The following is a 14,182-nucleotide window of genomic DNA, read 5'->3' on the forward strand; positions in this document are numbered from 1 at the left end:
TCATCAGGGAGTCATGGAAAAGATAAGGTAGAGCCCCAGTAGAACCTTCCTTGAATGAACTTTGGTCTAAATGGTAAGCACCAGCTGGGAGAATGCCATTCTCTCTCACACATGCCTATTCAGTCTGTGTCTAGATACTGTTGATGGAGACAAACTCACTATTTGAGGAGGAAGCTTACTTCAATCTTTCAGCCAGGTCTGCTTTTGGTCCAGCTAACCACAGCCACCCACAGATTCCTGAGGATACTTTCAAGCTAAATGCAAACTCATTTTTCCTGAGCAGGCCTTCTACACAAAATCTTTCTCTGCTTTCCTACCCTGGTAAACTGGGCTGGGCCTTGAAGTAACTGTGGGACCCCACCACCACCTTCACTTCCATGCTAGATCAGAGCCAGCCTCAGCAATCAACTTATGTGGGCTTTCTCCTGGATTCCACTCTGCTCTCACTCAAAGACCAAAAACCTCTACTCTACACACAATACCCCTTGCTCCAAAACTCAGCACCCAGAATGCCTCAGAGGAGGGAGAGTAAGTGAGGGACTTTCATAACCATTTCCCTTCATTCCTCCCCCAAATTTCTAGCTCCCAGGCAAGGAGAGGGGGTGGATAAGGCTTTGTTCTAAAAGAACCCCATTGAGTATTTGATGAATATCAGGGCCCCTCCCTCAGGAGGGTGGAAAGGAGAATGGAGAGTGGGTGGCCAACAGACAGTATTTCTCTTTTTCTGGCCAATAATCCAGAAAATGGATAATTCCCACAAACATAATCAAGTTAGTATTCCATGTGTAATTTGGCAGTAGACTTGCTAGTCAACCAATGACTTAAATTGCATGTGGGATTTTTAAAGGAAAATTTACTTAGTCATTTTAATAAGAATATTCCTTGGAGAAAAATTTTTCAAAGAAAACCAATAAGGCTAAGGTCAAAATATTATCTCCAGGTCTGTGTCATAAAAGCTGTCCAGAGTACATTATCTCCCCTTTGATCCAGCTACCTTACCCACACATCCACACATTCTCTCTCTCTGTCTTTCTCTGTCCCCCCTCTCTTTCTCTCTGTCTGCTATACACACAAATATACACACTCAACCATCTCAACCATACACATGCATCCATTCATATAGACACTCATTCACTTCCTCCTGGTATCTCCCAGTTACCCAGGAATTCTCCTGGCCCTTCTCCTGGATGTTGTCCTGCTCTTCATGTGCAGACACTTGCATAATGGCAGCACTGGAGTTGCTGAGGGCCAACCAAGTAGACTGTGGGTATCAGTCCCTATGCATAAGTTGGTTTCTCAGCTCCACCACTTAATATCTATATGACTTCAGGCAAATTAACTTCTCTGAGCCTCGGTTTCTGTGTCTGAAATTGGCAAAGTAATACCTATCTCATGCTAAATATTGAGCACCAACTATGCAACCAGCATTGTTCAGGTGCTGGGGGTACAGCAATAAAAAGGATGAAATTCCTGCTCTTGGGAAGCTTATCTTCTAATGGGGAGGAAATGGGTCTCTACCAAAAAAAGATGATTTCAGATAAAAACTATTAAAAATAGAACACAGTAATATGATAGAAATTTAGGGGGAAGATGTGGTAGGCAGCTTCAAAGATGGCCACTAATGATCCTCGCCTCCTGATATTCATCCCCTTGTGTGTTCCTCTTCATGTTGAGTGGGCTAACCCAGGTAACCAATAAGATGTAGCCACCATTAGCATCTATATCTACTTTGTGTTTAAAAATCAACTGGCAATTCTGAAACACTGTAGAATGGATAAAAATTATTTTGTGATCATAACTCTTTGTTGAACTAGAGTATTTTTGCAGCATTCCTTGTCATCAGAAACATGGTTAAAATTTAAAACTAGAAGCAGCAGAATAAGGCAATGGGAGGGTGTTATGTCCAAGGACAGGTCATGAAAGACATTGCAGCTACCAAATCACTCTCTTGGGTCACTCATTCTTGGGAAACGAACAGCCACGTTGAGAGAACACTCAAGTAATTTAACAGACAGTCCTAGGGTGAGGTGGTGATGAATGAAGCCTCTTGCCCATAGCCAGCACCAAGCTTGCCAATGGCCAGAGCCAACCTGTCATGTTGAAAGTGATCGTCCAACCCTGGTCAAGGCTTCCGAAGACTGTAGCCTGCAGATTCATAAGAGACGTCAAGCCAGAACCACCCAGCCAAGTTGCTTCACAATCCCTGGCCCATAGAAACTATGAGATGATACATTTTATTATTGTTTTAAGCCATGAACAGTTGAAGTAATTTGTTACACAGCAATAGATAATGTATACAGGGAGCTTTGGATTGGATGAGGGAAGGCTTCAGTAAGCTTCATTAAACTTGGGTTATTGTGAGGATTAACTAAAAAAGTAAAAAAAGTCCTTAGCAAAGGGTCAGGTTTTTAGTCCATGTGTAGTAAACCTCAGCTATTGTAATTTTTATGCTTTGTGGTAAGATTAATCTTCATCCAACACCCTCATATTGCAGATGAGGACCTTGGGACCTAGGAACTTCAGACATTTGCCCATATCCTACAAAGCAAGTATTGGCCAAGCTAAGCTGGAGGCTAGGTCTCCTAGGTTCTCCTAGGCCCTAAGCCACACTTCTTTCTTATTCTACACTCTGTTGCTTCCCTCCTTGCATGAAAAGCTGCTGGAACAAGAATCTGACAAATCTGCACAGAGATTCAGACTCCGCTGAGTCTGCTCCATGCCCGTAGACATGGAGACAGAGCAAGCGACAGAGAGAAGATGGATGTGGTATATGTGGGTCCTCCGACTCCACAGTTGCCCTCAAGGACTTCTTCAGAAGCCAATAGCCATGGCCAGGAGAACATTTCTGGATTTCCATGGAATGCTCTCTTCCTTGCTAATTGCTGTTAGGAGCTCAACAGCTGTTTTTAATATTTTGATGCTAATCTCCTGAAGGGCCATGGAGAGAAGGAAAGAGAGAAAGGCAGATTGTCTGCAAAGCCTAGGATCCCATCAGTACCTCAGCTCCAAAGAGTTTAGCACAGGCTGGTTCCCATGTGCTGTTGTCTTCATTCTTCCCTGGGGTCAAGGATGCAGCCAGCTTTCCTCTCTTGGTGGCCGCCACACCCATTTTCTCCCTGGGCGTTCTGTCCTTCCCTCCACCCCTACGACCAGCTGTGGAGTTGTACGTGACCCATGCCCCTCCCTCCTTCCTTACATCCTCTCAAAGATGAGCTCACAGGCTCTGCTTGTTATAAGAGATTCATTGCTAGTCACTATAGAGAAACAGACAACAGACAATGAAAATAACTGCAGTGGGAAAAATTGCAAAACAGTAGAATCTTTTGATGTGACCATGCCACTCCCTTACTTAAAACCTCTGGGTCACTCCGTATCCCTACAGAGCAAATACAGAGATCTTCAAAGAGGCACAGAAAGTTCTTCGAGATCTTGCCTGAGTTCAAATCCTTACTCTGTGCTTGACAGCTGTGTGCCCATGAGCAAGTTATTTAATCTCTTTGTGCCTCATTTGCTTCTAATGTAAAAAGGTAATGATAATATAGGTTTGCTGTTAGAATTATTTAAATGAGTTAACATATAGAAAACCTTAGATCCACATTGGCATATATCAAGTGTTCAATAAATGGCATCTATCCCAATGATGATGATGATGATGACACCTCTGCAAACTTACCCATTACTTCCTGCTTTCACCTGCTTGAAAAGCCCTCACATATGTACCATGCTATTCATCACCTCCATGTTTTCTTGTTCTGTTTTCCTGTACCCAGACAGCCTCCACTTTCCCTCAAGCCTGGTTCACATCCAGGTCTATAGAAGTTTGCTACTCAAGCCAGCCTTCTTTGGAAAGCATTCAATGCCCATCCCATCATCACCACAGGCTGTCTCTGGGACCCCTCGTCTGTGCTCCTGTAGCATCCTATGTGTATCTCTATCATTATCTAAGAATATGTGTGTGTGTTTGAATGATCTATTAGCTGTGTCACAACCTACCCCAATACCTACTGGGTTCAGATGACAACCATTTTATTTGTTCACAATTCTATGGATCAAGAATTTAGGCAAGGCTTGGCTGGTCAGTTCTTCTGCCCCACAAGGCATTGGCTGAGGTTCATTCACTCAGCTGCATTCAGCTAGAGTCTAGGTCCATGAAGTGTTCACTCACATGCCCAGTGCCTCAGGTTCTTCTCACACTCTCACTCCATGTGGCTAGCTTGGGCTTCCTCACAGCATGGTGGCCTCCTTACAAGTCAGGCTCCTTACAGGGTGACAAATGCTCCTTACAAGCAGCATTTTAGGAGTGACAGAAGCAGAAGCCGTAGATCTCTTAAGTCCCAACCTCAGAAGTTGCACTTTTCTTCCACCACATTCTATTGGTCAAAGCTAGTGAGAGAGAGGGTCAGTCCAAATTCGAGGGAAGGATTAGAGAGAATGTGTGGCCATCTTGAAGCTACCACCACAGGTTCATCTCGTGTTAAGATTCTGAGCTCCTTGAAGGCAAGGACAGAATTTATTAGTCTTGGTATCCCCAGCACCTAACTGGGACTAGTGCCTGGTATGGAGTAGGTGCTTAACAAGTTGTTGAACTGAACTCCCACACAAACACAGGAAAGCTCTAGAGGAGGATGAGACATTCTAACAAAACCCCCGAGGAAGCTCCTCTGGGAGCTGCCAAAGCCTCCCCGCCCACAACCTCTGCTTCTTGTCAAATCCATCTTCAGTTCATTCCTGGCACAAGGTGTGTGAGCAATGCCAAAGTCACTAATTAAGTACCGGTGTCTCTAACTGGCTTTAACATGGATAAAGGACAGAAGCGAAAGACATGAGTGTAGTTGGAATGTTCTACAGGCCTATCCAAAGAACAGATAAAATGTGAAGTGCATTTGTATAAACATTTCCAACTCTAGCACTGTGCAGGTCAAGAGCATCCCCAACGAAGAGGACTTTCAGGTCTCCTTATTTGGGAAAACCCTCCCCCAGCCTCATGCAGTAAAAGCCAGTGGCTAGACCGTGAGACTCACTCCTGAATTCCCTAAAGAAAGTCCTGTTGTTTTTGCCTATGGCTCATGGTAGCAGCCCGAGATTGCTGCAAGAATGCAAACCTCCCAAGACCAGGCGCCAAGGGCAGAACCATGTGAGGTGAGGGCGTGAGGGTGAGTCAGCTCAGACCACCAGCAAGTGTCTGCAGAGAGAATGTCCAGGCCTTGCCTAAGCCAGCATTGGCATAGGCACTTAATTTTTAATGAGCAAACCATTGGGAGAAAAACAAATACAACTTTAAACTGAGTATGCAGGTTTGCTTCTTTGTTCATCTCAGTGTCCACATGTCCTTGGCAATAAGATGGATTGGGTTCATTCCTAACCTAGGATCTCAAACAGCTAGAAGCACCAGGGGCAAACAACTGCAGACAGAGCCCACCTGACACCAACAGGCACGGGAAGCAGCTGTCCTTCCCTTGCTGTCACTGGGGACAACTTGACAGAGTCAAGCCAGACTGAAGAGAATCACTTACACAAGTTAGAACTGTTCCAGATGGATGAAAAAGTAACCCATTTAGCAACTTTCTGGAATCCTGAGAGTGAAATGTATTGCCCAAGTCCCCATATTGTCTTCTTATGAGGCAACCAAGGGCGTAGAAGATTCTGCAGGGAGAGGAAAAGTGCAAACCCCTTTCCTTCACACTGCAAGCTGGCAGAATCCTGGCAGCGGTGACACAGGTGAGGGCATGTGGGGTGCGTCCATATTCCCCAGGCTCCCATGTTCCTTTTTCAGTGTTCTTCATTTCCCTCCAAAACTAGGTTATAAAGTAGAGTCCCATGCCAGACACCCACGTTTGCAACCAACAGATACCTAGTTGAGCACATTCCACATACCAGGCCCCGATCCAGGTGCTGGAGACAGCAAAGAACCTAAGAGATGAGGTGTCTGTTATATTGGAATTTTCCAACAGGCAAATAAAAAGGCAATTTCAGATCACGATAGGTGATGGGAACAGACTAAACTAGGAGAGCAGGAAGCATCATAGAGAATGTCTTCTTCAGGTAGAAAACACCTCACTGGGCCTTCGATGATGACACAGAGAGAGCCATAATCTAAGACAGAAGAGGCTCAGGCAGAAGGAGCAGCAAGTGCACACAATCAGAGATAAGCCTGGTGTCTTTAAGGAGCAGAACAAAGGCCAAAGTGAATATAAGGAGTGCAGTGTGAGACAAAGTAGGGCTACAGTGTGCAGGGCCTCGTATATTACAGTAAGGAATTTGGACTGATTTTACTCCACATTTTCCCTAAACATTGCTAGCCTTTTTTTTTTTTTTTTTTTTTTGAGACGGAGTCTCACTCTGTTGCCCAGGCTGAAGTGCAATGGCATGATCTCGGCTCACGGCAACCTCCACCTCCTGGGTTCAAGTGATCTCCTGCCTCAACCTCCTAAGTAGCTGGGATTACAGCCACCCGCCACCATGCCTGGCTAATTTTTTGCATTTTTAATAGAGACGGGGTTTCAACATGTTGGCCATGGCTTGTCTCGAACTCCTGACCTCAGGTGATCCACCCGCCTTGGTCTCCCAAAGTGCTGGGATTACAGGCATGAGACACCACACCTGGCCTACTACTCTTAATTCTTTAGCACTATGAGGTTTCATTTGTCAGAGACTATGATGTTCCAAAGCAGTGGTCCTCAAAATGTGGTCTTCAGACCAGCAACATCAGCACCACTTAGGAATTGGTTAAAAACACAAACTCTCAGGTTCCGACATGGACCTGCTGAATCAAACACTCAGGAGGTGGGAGCCTGGCAATGCGCCTGTCATAAGCCCTCCACGTGATTCTGATTCATGGTGAAGTTTGAGAACCACTGTTCCAGAGAAAAAGGACTTCCTAGACTGTGGAAACATCCTTTAACACAAACACATTGTTAAGGAAGACAAAGATATGCGTATTATATGTTTTAGTGTGGTTTCTCTGTAAAAGAATGGAAATAAACAGTACAGTACATAGATTCTGATTGGCCTTTGCTGACTTATGACCCCCCACATGGCCTGTGATACAATGAGGCTCTTAGTATCGAGGAAAGCCCACAAAGCTAGTTGCCCCTAAACGTAATGGCCCAAGGTAGCTATTCTTTTGGGGTTTAGAGGCTTCCTTTTTATAGCTGCTCTATAGCTCTCTCTGTTCTTAAGCATTCACTTTACTTAATAATAAATATAATAAAAGTGAAGGTAGCTATATATTAAGAAGTTACTAAATATCAGGATGCTGCTTCAAGAGCACTGTAAGTAAATATTATTACCATTTTGAGAAAACAAAACAGGCTCCAAGAGATGAAGTCGTATGTTCAAGTACACACCTAGTAAAGGGCAATGATGGTATTCAAACCCAAGTGTATTATGTATCTATTGCCAAGTAACAAATGACTCCAAACTAAGTAGTTAAAACAGCAAACATTTATTACGTAGTTGTGTAGCATCAGGGATCCAGGAGGGACTTCACTTTGTGGTTCTGTCTCAGGGTCTCTCATGAGGTTGACGTCAAGCTACAGTCATCTGAAGGGTAGAACTGGATCTTCCAAACTCGTTCATGCAGCTATTGGCAGGAGGCTTCAGATCCTTGACAAACAGGCTTCTTCATAGAGCAGTTCATGACATAGCAACTGGCTTCCTCCAGAGCAAGTGATAGAAGAAAGAGAGATAGCAATCAAATTAGAAGCAACAGTGCCTTTTATAAGCCCATCTTATATATAACATGCCATCACTTCTGCTGTACTCTTTTGGTCGTGGAGACCAATCCTACTAGTGTGGGAAGGAACTACACAAATGGAAGAATATCAGGAGGTGGAGCCCTTGGGTGCCATCCTGGAGGAAGACTACCACACCATGTCTGTCTCACTTTGAAACATATAATCTGTTGAATTATTCCTTCAGTACATATCAAAGGATCAGTCATTTCCAGATGCTGTTCTAGGCTCTGGGTATTGTTGGCAAAAGAAACAAACGTAGGCCTGGCACGGTGGCTCATGCCTGTAATCCCAGCACTTTGGGAGGCCGAGGCAGGAAGATCATGAGGTCAGGAGATCGAGACCATCCTGGCTAACACGGTGAAACCCCATCTCTACTAAAAAATACATACAAAATTAGCCAAGCGTGATGGTGGGCGCCTGTAGTCCCAGCTACTCCAGAGGCTGAGGCAGGAGAATGTCATGAACCCGGGAGGCGGAGCTTGCAATGAGCCGAGTTTGCGCCACTGCACTCCAGCCTGGGCGACAGAGCGAGACTCCGTCTCAAAAAAAAAAAAAAAGAAACAAACATAACCCTTACCATCCTGGAGCTCATAATCTAATAAATAAGTAAACAAACAAATACATATATAATTATAATTTGTGATAAGTACTATGAACAATATAAACAGAGTTCAGTGGGAGGAAAATGGGGTGAGGGTAGCGGGTAGAGACCACTTATCCAAACTGGTAAAACTTAGAAGGCAACTTTCCAGAGGCAACCCTAAATAATGGTCACCAAATTTTTGGGACTAACCAATAAAAACTTTTGAGTAAGCATTCCTAAAATGTATATATTTTATTCAGTTTTAAATTTTATATATGTATATATAATATAGACATTGTACACTTAACATATAGAAAACACAGTATATATAATATATAGAAAAAGTAAAATGATGAAAGTTGAAATATAAAATATTTCACATTTTTATAATGTTACTAATGATGCAAAAACTATTTTGCGCTTACCTTTGAAATTCTCATTAATAATATTTTGATGAGAGCTGTGTGATTGAATATGCTTCACTATTTAAACCTCTATGAATAAAAGGTCTGATTTTACATTCATTTCTTTTGGTGCTTGGTTTCTTTTGTTTTTGTTTTTTTTGTTTTTTGTTTTTGAGAGAGTCTCACTGTCGCCAGGCCGGAATGCAGTGGTGTGATCTTGGCTCACTGCAACCTCCACCTCCCAAGTTCAAGCAATTCTCCTGCCTCAGCCTCCTGCGTAGCTGGGACTGCAGGCACGCACCACCACGCCCAGCTAATTTTTGTATTTTTAGTAGAGACGGGGTTTCACCATGTTGGCCAGGATAGTCTCTACCTCTTGACCTCTTGATCCGCCCGCCTCAGCCTCCCAAAGTGCTGGGATTATAGGCGTAAGCCACCACGCCTGGCCTGGTGCTTGGTTTTAATAGTTATCAGACATGGAAAAGATACTTCCAAAATACTTTAATTAAAACAAGAAAAGAACTTTATTGCTTATCTCACTAAAGTATGATACTTGTTTTTCAACCCTATCCATCAATTAAAGTTTCCAGTAAAAATTGGATAGTAAATTTTTATCTTCCCTAATGTCAACTACTTGTTAATACAAACTTTAAAAAAGTTGATTCAAAGTCCCCTAGAACTGTTTATTTATCATTTTTAAAAGGTTAAAAATTCCATTTCCAAGTATGTAGATACGAGAGTTTTTAAAGAGGCATATTCATTGCATTTTTGGCAATAAAAATACATAACTATTGGAGATTTCCCAAATATCCATTTTCAAAATGCTCTACTCATAGCATTAAACATGGTTACTTCCTCATTTATTGTTAAAAGATCACATTTATCTGAATAATTTCACAATTTTTTGGCCAAATTATTTTGTTCATGGCTTTCTCTGGTAATGTAACTAAAGAAGTACTTATATAAGGGGCTAGAAAAATGTCAGCCCTGCCCTTTCTTGTTGTTCAATTAAATTTGTATTATTAGGGAAATCTCCAGAATCAACCTCTTTTTAAAAATATTTTCATAATCACTTACTCATTAATGGAGATATTTGGTTAAACCTAGATTATATAAGACTTCCTGTTCTAGGAATGGAGAACTAGGTAATTCATACCATCCCACCTACTGAGGACAATCAGCAAAACAAAATATACTTTAAAAATCTACTCCAGTGTGCTAGACAGCTAACAAGATAGTGCAGAATTACTGGGTTAGTATCAGGTAAAGGACAGAGACCAAGGGAGTTGAGTCCGGCATGTAGGGCAATTTTCTCTACAATATATGCCAATACGGTATATGCCAATTTCTTTTTTCTTTTCTTTTCTTTTTTTTTTTTTTTTTTTTGAGACAGGTCTCACTCTGTTGCCCAGGCTGGAATGCAGTGGCACGATCTCGGCTTACTGTAATCTCTGCCTACCAGGTTCAAGTGACCCTCCTGCCTCAGCCTCCCAAGCAGCTGGGATTATAGGCATGCACTACCGCACCCGGCTAATTTTTTGTATTTTTAGTAGAGACAGCCACCATGTTGGCCAGGCTGGTCTCGAGCTCCTGACCTCAAGTGATCCACCCGCCTCAGCCTCCCAAAGTGCTGAGGTTACAGGTGTGAGTCACTGTGCCTAGAAGCATATGCCAATTTCTAAAAGCAGGACTGAGAGGCCAAGTGGCTGAGCGGGAAGGTGGTTAAAAACTGTCTCACAGAGCTAAGGCCAATTTTGGGGCCCAGCATCACCAAGCCTGGATAGCTCTGGTGAATCTCTTTGCATTTGGATGGGCCACTGAAGGACAGTACCCTAAAAACAATGATAAACCAAAAGAAGGTTCTAGAAACTCAGGTTCACAGTACCTGGAATTGAATTAACATGATCCCATAATGCTAAGGCCCCAAGTACCTAGCAGAAGTAAATATAAATTCACTTTGGAGAATGACAACATCATTATAGAATTCTAATTATGTCTACAAATAATGTTTTAAGTACAAATATCTGAATACAATAAAAGAAAAACAGAAAAACAAGACAAGACCACACAAATGAAAACCAAGAAATCACAGACATAGATCACAAAGGCTCAGAAATTAGAGTTTTTCAACTTAAAAAAAAAAAGTGTATTGTCTTCAAATAATACTATATTTAATTTGCTCAGAGAGACAAAAGTCAACCTTGAGACTTTTGGCGGAGAACTGAAAACTAATTTTTTAAAAGAGCCAGTGAAAATGCTAGAATTAAAAAAATAACAATTAAAACACAATAGCTTTCACATTTAATTACAAACAGATGAAGAGAGAATTTGTAGTATGGAAGAAAATATCCATACAACAAAGCTAAAAGACAAAGCTAAAAAAAAAATTATAAGAAGGTTAAGGAAGCTGGTAAAGCACTTTCCAAACTTTAAAAAAAATCCAAAATGTCATAAAATGATATCTTTGTAAAATGTAATTTAAATGAATTATTAGAACAATGAAATAATAAAAAGACACTGAATATATGCCCAAATTTTTATTGGATTCAAAGGACATAAAATTACTCTGCCAGTTGGTTTCAGAATATTTATTCTCAATTTTGTACTTCTCTTTTTCCAAATCATGACACTGATATAAAAGATCCATGAAAAGTTCTGATATATATTTAACTGAAATACTAAACGAAGAGAGATAATGGAACAGAAACATAATTTACGAGTAATCAGCTGAATCATTTCTAAAACTAATTAAATACATCAATTGATGGATTCAGGAAATCAAAAACTAGTTAAATAAGGGAAAACCTAGGTGCACTTTATAGTAAAACTGCTAAAAACAAAAAAATGAACGAAGAAATTATCTTCAACACAACCAGAGAAAAAGATTGCCATCAATGGAACAATAATCAGACTCACAGCTTATTCCTCAACAGCAACATTCTGAGCCAAAAGACAATGGAACAACAGCTCCAAAATGCTGAAAAAAAATTACTGCCAACCCTGAATTCTGCTCTCAAGATATAAATATATGTCAAGAATGAAAGTAAAAAGAGACATGTTCAGACAAACCAAAACTGGGAGAGTTCATCCCCAATAGACTTGAATTTATTTATCTACATATATATAAATCTGTCTTCAGGCAAAAGGAAAAGGTTTCAAGTAGAAAGTCAGAAATGCAGAAAGGCATGATAACTACAAATGAATATTGACTATATAAAACCAAAAGTAAAATCTTGTGGAGAATTATATAGAAAATTATAATACACTGAAAAAGCATTAAGTCAGGAGAGACAGAGTGATAGTGTTTTACAGTACATACATTCCCCAGAAGAGAAAAAACAACCAAATGATATTTTATTTTTATGTCAGATATACATATTGCAATATTTGGTGTAATCACCACAAAAATTTATAGGACTCAAATAACTTTTAAAAATTTTCAATCAATGCAAATGAAGGCAAGAAATGAAAAAAATGGAACATAGAACAAGCAGTACAAATTGAAAAGCTGAGCAAAATGGTAGATTTAAACCCCAAAATATCAGAAATTACATAACATGTAAATATTTAAATTCAGTGATTAAAAGACAAAGGTTGTTATCTTGAATAACACTGAATTTGATATGCTACTTACAAAACACAAGACTAAAATATCAGAATTCTCAAAGATTTAACAATAATGTCAAACTAGACACTAAGGTTAAAAGCATTCCTAAAGACAAAGAAAGTGACCTCATGATGATGAAAATTAGATTTGTCAAGAAGATACAACAATTCTAAATTTACATGTAACTAATAGCATAGATTCAAATTTTATTACTCTCTCTGAGATCTAATAGAATAATAAGACAAAAATCAGTTTACATTTACAGGAGTATACATTTGTAAACTTGACTTAATCGGTCTTCATAGAATACTGCACCCAACATCTGCAGAATACACACTTAGTTCATACACCAAAATTACAAAATGCTGGGCCATTAAGCAAGTCTCAACAAATTTCAAGAACTGAAATCAGAGTATGTTACCTGACCACAGGGGAATTGAGCTAGAAATCAATAACAAAACTATATTCACAAAGTAGCCATATGTTTGGAAGTTTCAAAACATACTTCTAACTAAACCTATAGATTCAGAGAGGAAATCACAATGGGAAGTTAGAAAACATTTTGAACAGAATAATCATGAAAATATGACAAATCAAAATTCGTTTGATGTAGCTAAAGCTGTGCTAAAAGAAACTGTATGGCCTTGACCATCTCTAATCTGAGAGACAATGTCTTCAAAAAACCTATGGAAAATATTATACTTATTAAAGTAGTGCTCATTCTCATTAATAATCAGGTAAATGTAATTAATGCCTCAATGATATTTTATTACAAACTCACCAGAATGGCTAAAATTCAAAAGACTGACAATACCAAATGTTGAAGAGGATAATTACTGCCTATGCTGCTGGTGGAAATGTAAACTGGTGCAATCACTTCGGAAAATTGTTTGGTGTATCTACTAAGCAGAAATATACGTGTGTGTGTGTATATATATGTCTGTGTGTGTGCATGCACGTACTTTTTCTATCAAAGGTCCTGCCCCTCATGTACCTCTAGGCTCACAAGGCAGAGATGTTGAGTGCCTTGTGAGTCTCTAGGTGCACAGGGGGAACAGGACATTTGATAGAAAAAGTGAAGAGATTGTAATACTACAAGGCAGTCTTTGTAGTGCTTTGTCTTTTCTCCCTGGAGACTTTGAATAGAAAAATGTTGTGACTGAGTGTTTTAGAGGTGATCATCTGGGAGCCTTTAAGGTTTTGGTAAATGTCTTAGTCCCTTCAGGTTGCTATTAACAAAATATCTTAGACTCCATCACTTATAAACAACAGAAATTTATTTATTTCTGACAGTTCTAGAGGCTGAGAAGTCCAAGGTCAAGGTGCCAACAGTGTCTGGTGAGGGCCACTTCCTCATAGACAGGGCTGTCTCACTGTGCCCTCACATGGTGAAAAGGAGCTAGCTAGCTCTCTGCAGTCTCTCCTATTTGACAGGGCACTAATCCCAATCATGCGGGCTGCACACTCATGACCCAATCGCATCTGAAAAGGTCCCACCTCCTAATAGTATCAACTTGGGGGTTAGGATTTCAACACATGAATCTGGAGGGAACACATTCAGACCACAGCAGTCGGTGCTTTGAATACTGGGTCTAAAATCAGGTACTCTGAATATTGGCTCTACATTCAATGTCCTGCTTTTGTCTTTTCTAGTTGTGTGAATTTGAACAAATTACTTAACTTCCCTGGGGCTCATTCACAAAACGAAACAATGTAAGGCTGAAATTAGACCATCAAGGGGCCTAATTAGTACATATATTAAGACATTTTCCCCTTCTCTCAAAGCAGGTATAGAGAAAAGGAGGTAGGATTTGCCTAAAAGAGGTTTAGGCAAGAGAGTCTCAAGGGATCT

General features: G+C 40.5%; 1 protein-coding gene across 10 annotated transcripts in view; it reads right to left on the reverse strand.

The window, feature by feature from the left end:
- Nucleotides 1–7,421: 7,421 nt before the first annotated feature.
- LOC106634675 (uncharacterized) overlaps nt 7,422–14,182 on the reverse strand; it is a 77,797-nt gene continuing 71,036 nt past the window's right edge. For 6 of the 10 annotated variants that reach the window (XR_010111956.1, XR_010111955.1, XR_010111952.1 and 3 more), the window contains 2 exons: nt 8,126–8,275; nt 7,422–7,653 (listed from right to left, as the gene is read on the reverse strand). The gene's annotated coding sequence lies outside the window, so the exon portion shown is untranslated. Of the gene's footprint in view, nt 7,658–8,125; nt 8,276–14,182 lie in introns of all 10 variants that reach the window. The other 4 variants (XR_010111957.1, XR_010111953.1, XR_010111949.1 and 1 more) reach the window with 3 other exon arrangements.

This window comes from Pan paniscus, chromosome 3 (genome assembly GCF_029289425.2).
Source record: "Pan paniscus chromosome 3, NHGRI_mPanPan1-v2.0_pri, whole genome shotgun sequence".
NCBI classification, from domain to species: Eukaryota; Metazoa; Chordata; class Mammalia; order Primates; family Hominidae; genus Pan; species Pan paniscus.